Genomic DNA, 8,581 nt, shown 5'->3' on the forward strand with positions numbered 1-8,581 from the left:
TGGTGACTGGGAGCCTTACCAATAACACGAACAGTTGATGAACACGTATTTTGTATGTTGTATGTATTACATACCGTATTCTTATGATAGAGTCAGCTAGAGAAAAGATGCTATTAAGAAAATCATTAGGAAGAGAAGGTACATTTACAGAACTGTAGTGTATTTATGGGGGAAAAAATCCACATATAAGTGGACCCATGCGATTCAAACTTGTGTTGTTCAAAGGTCAACCGTACATTAATGGCATCTGTCAGGGCACGAATAAGTAGGTCCATTATTAAGAATCTAAATAACGAACACGAAGTTAACAGATCTTTAGAGAAAAATGCATAGGAAATACCAGGTCAGGGCCTGGCTTGCAGTGAGCACTTCATAAATGGTGGTAGTAACGTGCACAGGAGCTGAATTCATGAAATATAATAAAATAGTTCTCCCGTCCATATACTGGTTAAACCCAAATATAAACCATAATGGAGCCCAGGGGAACACCGTGTAAAGAGAGCCCCCAGCCTCTCACATACGTTCCTGATGTCTGGGGTGCCCCCGGCCCACCCTCAGCTCTGGCTGGTCCTGCCAGCCTGCCACCCTGATGGGGTGGCCCATCACCCCACACCCCCCCCCCCCCCCGCATGGAGGCTCTACTCCCTCTGTTTGCCTCTGCCTGCCATCCTGGTCTCTGACGGCCTCACTTCCCCAGGCAGGAGCTGCCCCCTCGCTCACCAGTGGCCCGGCCACAAGCACGGTTGTGGGACCCGAAGGGGGGGTCCCCGAACCTTAGGGGAGTGGACGGAGACGTGAAGCCCGGGACGGATAGGAGTGGCAGCCCATGCAGCTCGGCCAAAAGTGCCGAGGGAGAGGTGGGGACCCCCCCAGACAGCTGCTCCCCTCGCCTCTCCTCCTGGTCCTCGAATCCCAGAGACTTTTCTTCGAAAATGCAGAAATAGAGAAACCCTCTGATGTAGAAGTTGGGGAGGACAGAAGGCCACGCGCCTGACGTCTGGAGTATGCCGCCAGACCCCTGCACGTGGAAGAGGAGAAAGCACTGATGAAGTCGACTTACCTGCAGAGCGTGTGGGAGCGATACAGCCCAGAGGACACGGCGACGACGGGAACGTGACCCCGGTTCTCTGACTAGGAGGGCCGGACAGAGCGAGCAGTACGGCTCGTGGGGGACTCGTTGCCACTGCAAACGAGCAGGACTCACACGAGTGTGGCAGCTGGCTGGGGGTGCGGGAGTTTGTAACAGGGCGGGGTGCCGGCAACCCCAGGTCGCAGGAGAGACCGGTTTTGGAAATTCAAGGAAAAAGAATCCTAAAGGCATCTAGACAGAATAAAATAACTTTTATAAAATCGAAGATCGGCGGGGTTAGCTTTACTTTTCCCCAGGTCACTGGAGCCCAGAAAACAATGGAAAAACCCGAACACATGCCTGGGACAGCCGGTCGACCCAACAGAGGGACAGAGGGTGCGGGCGAGAATGCTGTGTCCAGACCATCGCACGAGGCGTTCTCCCTCAGAACAAGCCAGTTCTGAACGTGGGGCTGACCCACCCCTCCTCCACATGCAGCTCACATGTCACAGCTGTCCACCTGCGAGTGGCGACCCCTGCCACAGCTCTCCACACACAGAGACGGGCGGGGAAGGAGAGCCAACACACACACACACAGCACGGCACTTCCCCCGGCAGCCGCGGTCAACACAGTTACAGAACCAAATGCGAATGTCAGTCCTTGTGGACCGAAAAGATATATAAAGCAGAATAATAGCCACGGTTCCTTGGAAAAAAGAGACAGAAACTGGGTTGACGCACATCAGGGAAAACCCAAGAGAGGCAATGATTATAATGGGGAAAAACTGTATTATTTGCCTTGTTTTTCAGAGCAGGACACCAAATGAGTGTGTCTCATTATTTATGTTTATTTATTTTTGAGAGAGAGAGAGAGAGAGAGAGAGAGAGAGAGAGAGAGAGAGACAGAGCATGAGTGGGGGAGGGGCAGAGAGAGAGGGAGACCCAGAGTCCAAAGCAGGCTCCAGGCCCCGAGCTGCCAGCACAGAGCCCGACGCGGGGCTCAAACCCACAAGCTTGAGATCATGACCTGAGCCGAAGTCGGACGCCCAACCAACTGAGCCACCCAGGCGCCCCGGGTGTGCCTCATTCTTGGAGTTTATAATGAGAAGTAAAGGAAACACCAAGAGAGCGCACAAATAAAGTGTGACAGTGACAGGAAAAGAAATGCATCAGTCGTGACAATAAACGTAAACGTCATAAAATTTGGCAAAAGGAGAGGACTCTCCGTGTATGAGAAAGGAATCAGCGTGTGTACTCTGCAGAATGAAACACCCAGGAAGGTTGAAGTTACAGGCGTAGCTCAGGCATGTCAAACAAACAAGGAGGAGACAGGATTTCAGAATTAATACCTGGTCAGGTAACATTCGGGACCTCGAATGGTCGGTCCTATTTACGGCCCTTGTAGCGCACAGTATGACATCAACACAGAGTCAGCAGTGAGGTAGCCAGAAGGAGGGAGGCAGCAGGCCTCAGCACACGCCGCCGACACCTCAACAGAACCCGCACGGCAAGACGGCAAGAGGGAGTGAGGATTGAACGTCAGAATAATGTGACCTACAGGCTGATTTGAGAGCTATTGGTTCAGTGCCTTGGAAAAGCGGAACTGCCCACAGAGAATGTGGAAAAAATAATCCGGAATAACATAAAAAATTCACGATATCTCCAAAGCAGACATCATGGTTTCCCCAATTTCTTAAAAGTGAAGGGACAAAAATTGAGATTAGTTAACGTCAGACTAAATGCGACCCCAAGCACGTGGAAAAGAAGGGAGCACCCCGCTAGGGGACTCCTAAGGCAGCGAGGAGATCAGAGCCGCAGTCACAACCCGTGCAGAAAAGAATGCCGACTACACCGCGCGTGTCCAACGCGGCCAGGCTCTGCGCGTGGGCGACTTTGTGCTTCCAAGTGCTTTCACTTTTTAGTCGGAAAGAAGGGAAAAAATTAATACGTGGTCACCTGAAAAAGTCAGAAAATGCATTAAGCCAATCTGAGGACAAGTAGAGGAACGAAAAGGGAACAGCAGCTATTTTAATCAGGAAGAAGCATAGAACTGAGCCATAGAGGCAAGAACTGGCCCGGAGGCAGCCTCCGGGGGGCGGACAGGGACAGACAAACCCCAGCTAGTCTAATAAACAGGAAATACAGGCACCGTTTTAATGATGAGAGAAAGGACCCCCCGAAGACAGAGATTCCACAAGGCTGATCAGCCGTGTCTCTGAAGTCCCCGCCATGTGACCACCGTGTGGTGCCCCCCCCCCCGCCCCCGCAGCTTCCCGGCTCCTGAAAGCAGCTGTGGAACAGTAAAGGTCCGACTCTGGAGCAGAGACGCGACCTTCCGAGAGACCTGAAACAGACAACTCACCGTCATCACAACAGAACTTTGGGAGTTGCCGGAGAGGTTTCGAAGATGCTCCTTCCCTGCCCGAATCTCCAGTTCTGTGGGGGGCTGGGCTTTGCCGTGCTCTGTAAACCATCACGGGCAGGGGAAGCACTTCCCAACCCGTCGTATGGAGTCGAAGCTTCCTGATACCACGAAAACCCGGCCAGCACTGCACAAAAGGAAAGCTGATGTCCACGATTTAAATTTTGTGTTTAGTACAGTTACAAAATTCCAATGAACCGCCAGCAAATGGAGCCCAAGAATATATTAAAAAGGCACATGCCACATCCTGATCGTGATTTGTTTCCGGGCTGCAAGGGGGGATCATGGGCAGCAAATCTATTCCAGTGATCACAGCCACAGCCCAGCCGATGCTGAAAAGCTTTGATGGAAACCTATTCCATTGTTTATACATTTGTCACCCCGGAGAAGTGATTTGACTTAATGTGATTAGTAATCCCCGTCTCAGCCAACAGCCTACCCCATCCCGGCAGCCACAGACGAGAGTCACAGAGGCAGCCGGGTCCTCGTGAAAGCCGCCACAGGGTAAACAACATGTCACCCCCCGCTCCGCAAAGGGGGTAAAGAAACAGACCAAACTGTCACTGTTGCACGTAAGGTGGCTAGAAAACCCAGGACAAATAGATTTCAAAATTTCACTCAATTATCACTGAAATCTCACCAGATCTTACTTTTCTTAAAACGGGACAAAATGATTCTTAAAATCGTCTGAAAATACGAACAGATGGGAAGAGCCGTGCAGGAAAATCGGACCGTAAAAGCACAGAATTCTGGAAGATGTGGGGCAACGTGGCCGTGCACCGCTGTGTGCCCACAATGGGCAGGACCCTCTGGCCCACGCGGGAGCCCCTGCCTCCCTCCATGGGCGGCACCTGTCGGCTCCCCGGCCACTGATGCAGGGGTGTGGCGTTGATGGTAAGGATACCGGATCCTGCTCCCGGCACTCCCCAGGCGCTCACCTCTAACCCTCCTCTTGGACCCCTTCTCTCCTTTCTGTTGGCTCTGCTGGGACTTTGTGTCTTACAGGAAAAAAGAAGTCTCCTCTTTTACATAAATGCTCACCTCCTGCCACGGCCTGGTTCCTGCCTCCCCCCCACCCCCGCCACCGACCTGCCGCCTCGATTCTGTCCCCATGCACCTCGGTCTGCCTGTCCTGCAGATGCCAGGGACCCACCTGTCGCTGGTTTCCGTGTTTCACTCCCTGCACCTTCTTCCGCACTCGGCAGTGTGGCCCCAGCCTTGTGTTCTCACTGTCCACGCTCAGAGCAAACACCCAGCCCCCATCTTCAAGGGTCACTGGCGCCCCTCAGTCCTCCCTTGTCTGTCTGCAGACTCCACCCGGCGTCCGGCCATCCACAGGCCGCCTGCACTGGCCACGGCGTTGACATCCGTCTTGGGTTCTCTGTCCCAGGAAATGGCAGCACGGTCTACCCCGCTGTCCAGGCCAGAAACTGAGCTTCTGCTCCCCCCTTCCCTGCCGTCAGCTAAGCGGGCACGAGTCCTACCCCCTGCGCATGTTCCCAGAACCCGTTCTCTCGTCTCCACACTGCGGGCTTCCTCCACTCCCTGCCCCCGTCCAGGCTCCATGTCCCCAACCTGATTACTGCCACTGCCTCCAACTTCATGCGGTCTTTCCCGCCGCTGACCGGTCCGTTGTCCGCATGGCAGAGAAGGGCACGTGGAGCGCCGTCCCGCCACATCCATCCGGCGTCCTTCCCATCAATGCCACACCCTCAGGCACGCCCTGGGGAGTCACTGCCCGGCCCCCAGAGCAGCTCGCTGACCAAGTGCCCTGCTGTCCCGTCCCCGGGAAGGACCTGGTCCAGACGCCACCTCCTCCTAGGGAGCCCACCTCGTCCCTCGAGCCCCCAGCACTGCCGCTAGATGCCCCAGAAGTGGGGAATTCCAGGGTGGCTTCCAGGCATCTGCCTTCCTTAGGCTTTGGGTGTAGACGGAAAAGCACATTCTCGGAAAGAGAGGAAGGTGGGGAGTGTGGTTTCGGATGTGCTGGATTTGAGGCATCTGTGGACTGGCCTGTGCGGGCCTCCCGAGGAGCCTGTGGTGCCCGGACTCAGGGAGAGGTGCAGGGCGTGAGGAAGAGGCTCGCCCTTTATTCATCCGTCCTGTGTCCCGACCGCCTACTATGTGGTCATCACCGCTTCAAGGCAGCCCAGATAAATCGGGAGAGAAAGCAGTCTAAACCTTCTGCCTTTGCGAAGGCAGACAAGACGGACGATAATGCTGACCATCGAGGTAACTCCTGAGCAGGCAGGGGGATGGGGGCAGAGGGGTCGGGGTGGGCATGGCCGGGGTGAGAAGGCGACTCTGGGGCACAGTCTGGAAGGAGGTGGGTGCCAGCCGCGTGGCTGTCGTGGGGTCATAGTGGGCGTGTCTGGAGCGCCTGGGGGGGCAGCATGGGACTGAACAGAGCAAGAATCTAAACACCAGCCCTTCAACAAGGGTCCTCTGGAAGGTGATTCTGGAAGGTGATCTGGGGCAGGTCAGGGAGGGCGTCAGGGCCACGTGCTCGGGCCCCCAGCCACGAGCCATTCGGGGAAGAGTCCGCAGGGCAGAGGGAGCAGACAGAGGTCTGGGGGCTTCGAGTCTGCGAACGTGCCCCCTCCCTCTCCACACCCCTCCCCGAATCCCAGACCTGCGGAGTCACCCCCTGACCTGATGAGTGGGGTTGGGGGCTCTGTCCAACTGCTAGTTTAGGAGTTTGTCCCGGATTCGAGCTTGGCACGGGTGTTCAGCCCTCATTACCAGTTAGGGCTGGACCCGCCGGAGGCCACCGCTCAGGTGCACTGGTCACAGCACGCCTGGGGCAGCGCCAGGGAAACGGTCCCGCGTCACCTCCCCTGACCCTTAGCCCACCTGGCCAGGCAGAGCGTTTAAGAGACGCGACTCTCGGTGTTTCTTTCGCACCTCTCGCAGCTCCCAAGTTTCCCAATTTTAAAGCGAACGTGTGCACTTCTGGCCTCGTCAAAGACGGGGTAAGCGGAGGTCTGATGACTGAGAGGCGGACGTGGGGGCGGTGCAGGGGAGACTGAGCAGGGGAGGCGAGGGGCAGGTGGGCAGGGCAGTCCTCCCCTGAAGCTGGAGCCCATCAGCACCCCGACTGGGGGCAAAGGCGGGGGGGGGCGGGGCTCTGAGGGAGCCCCAGATGCCACCCTGCCTCTCCCACCGGCCAGGTCCCCCGGCTCTGGCTTTACTGGGACCTGGCTTTGTTGACAGCCACAGAAAAGGTGGCCCCTTCTGAAATGCTCGCGTTCAGCAGACCACGGGCTCCTTACAAGGACCAAGGGGACAGAGGGGGACAGGCAGGGCAGGCTGAGGGGCCGGAGGGCAGAGCGCTGGCATCACCTGTGTGGCGTCCACTTGGGGCTGCTGACCAGGCAGGCCTGGGGCGTGTCTCCGATCCTGGAGCAGGCAGGCGGGCACCACCACGGGAGGGGCAGGAAAGCAGCCGGCGGACACAGCAGAACGTGGCCCTCGGTGGCGGATTTCTGAGCTCAGAGGGAGATGGGGGCGCTGGAGACACAGGGTGGGTGTGAGGCGGGCGTGGGCACACCCTGGCGCTGCGGGACGAAGTCCCCACACTGCCCGCTCAGGGGCCAGGGGCCAGTGCCGGTGAGGGGCTCGGCCTCCCTCCAGCCGCCGCCCTTGAGGGACCAGGTCCAGAGGCCACCCAGACGGCCAGCTCGCTGACAGGAAGGGTGTCGGGGGGACCTACTGGGGCAGCTGCAGGTGTCACTGGCCACCCTGCTCCCTGACACCCTGAGTGGGCAGCCCCTGGCGACACCTGGCCAGCCCCCGAGTGACTGCTGGTATAAAGGAGGTGCCAGGGCGAAGGGGCTGTTGGCTGCCTTCCCCCGATGCACAGATGTGGGGACCCCAGGGTCCAATTACTGTGCCACGGAGACGTGACTGCCCCACACTGCCAATTAGCACAGAACCTCATGTCCGCGGGCCCCTGGGCCCAGATGACGGCCTCTGGCTGAGGGGCAGAGCCTGTCCAAACATCCCCCACATGCTGTCCAGGGTCCAGGCCTCTGGACCAAACATCCTCCCCTGTCCACTCAGTCTCTGGCCACACAGCACTGTCCCCACCAGGGCCTCCGGCACCCCTCCCTTCAGGGATGGGGGGTTCAGGTCCCGCTTGGGGACAGAGGACTCTTCTGGATGCAGTGACCATGGCCCGGTCCAGGGAGAGGGACTCTGGGAGACACTGCCTCACCTTATTATTCACAAGGGGACAGAGAACTTCAAGCGCTGGCCTAAGACAAGAACTTTTCCCGCAAATATAACCAACCGAACAGCACTGACCAGTCTAAGCCAAAAGAGGTCTGTCTTGTAAACCTTTCCCAGGGCAGCGGAAGACACGGGAGCCGTCGAGGGGGCCCGGGGTCCTAAGAGTCAGGGAGCTCAGGCACAGGGGAGGACGCAGTGGCAGCGTGTGTCTTCTTATAAACAAATATTCCAGCTCACCCACATTTCCCCTCCTCTCAGGAGAGCAGCCAATAGAAAGGGCAAAGGATGGGGTGCCCAGGGGGTCTCAGGGGTTGAGCATCGGACTCCAGCTCAGGTCATGATCTCGAAGTTTGTGGGTTCAAGCCCCACGTTGGGCTCTGTGCGGACAGCGCGGAGCCTGCTTGGGATCCTCTCCCTCTGTCTCTGCCCCCCCCCCCCCCGCTTTCTCTCTAAATATTAAATAAACATAAGAAAGAAAGAAAGAAAGAAAGAAAGAAAGAAAGAAAGAAAGAAAGAGAGAGAGAAAGGAAGGAAGGAAGGAAGGAAGGAAGAAAAGGATGGCCCAGTCACAACACAGGCAGATGGGTAGACACTTCATCAAGAAAGATAAAGGGATGACAAACAAGAACGAGAAAACTGTGGCCGCAAGCATCAGGAAAATGCAGATCAGACCCGCAGACACACCTGCACACCGTCAGAATGGCTAAAATAAAATCAGGGCCTCACCCGGGGCCGGGGAGCGAGCGGGCAAGGGGATCCCACCCTCCGCAGCTTGGGTTCGAGACGGTCCTGCCCGGCCGGAAGACAGCTTAGCGCTTTCTTACAATGTTATAAAGTGACAGGTCTGTTCCCAGGGCAAC

This window comes from Puma concolor, chromosome C1 (genome assembly GCF_028749965.1).
Source record: "Puma concolor isolate L17-30 chromosome C1, mPumCon1.1.hap2, whole genome shotgun sequence".
Lineage (NCBI taxonomy): Eukaryota > Metazoa > Chordata > Mammalia > Carnivora > Felidae > Puma > Puma concolor.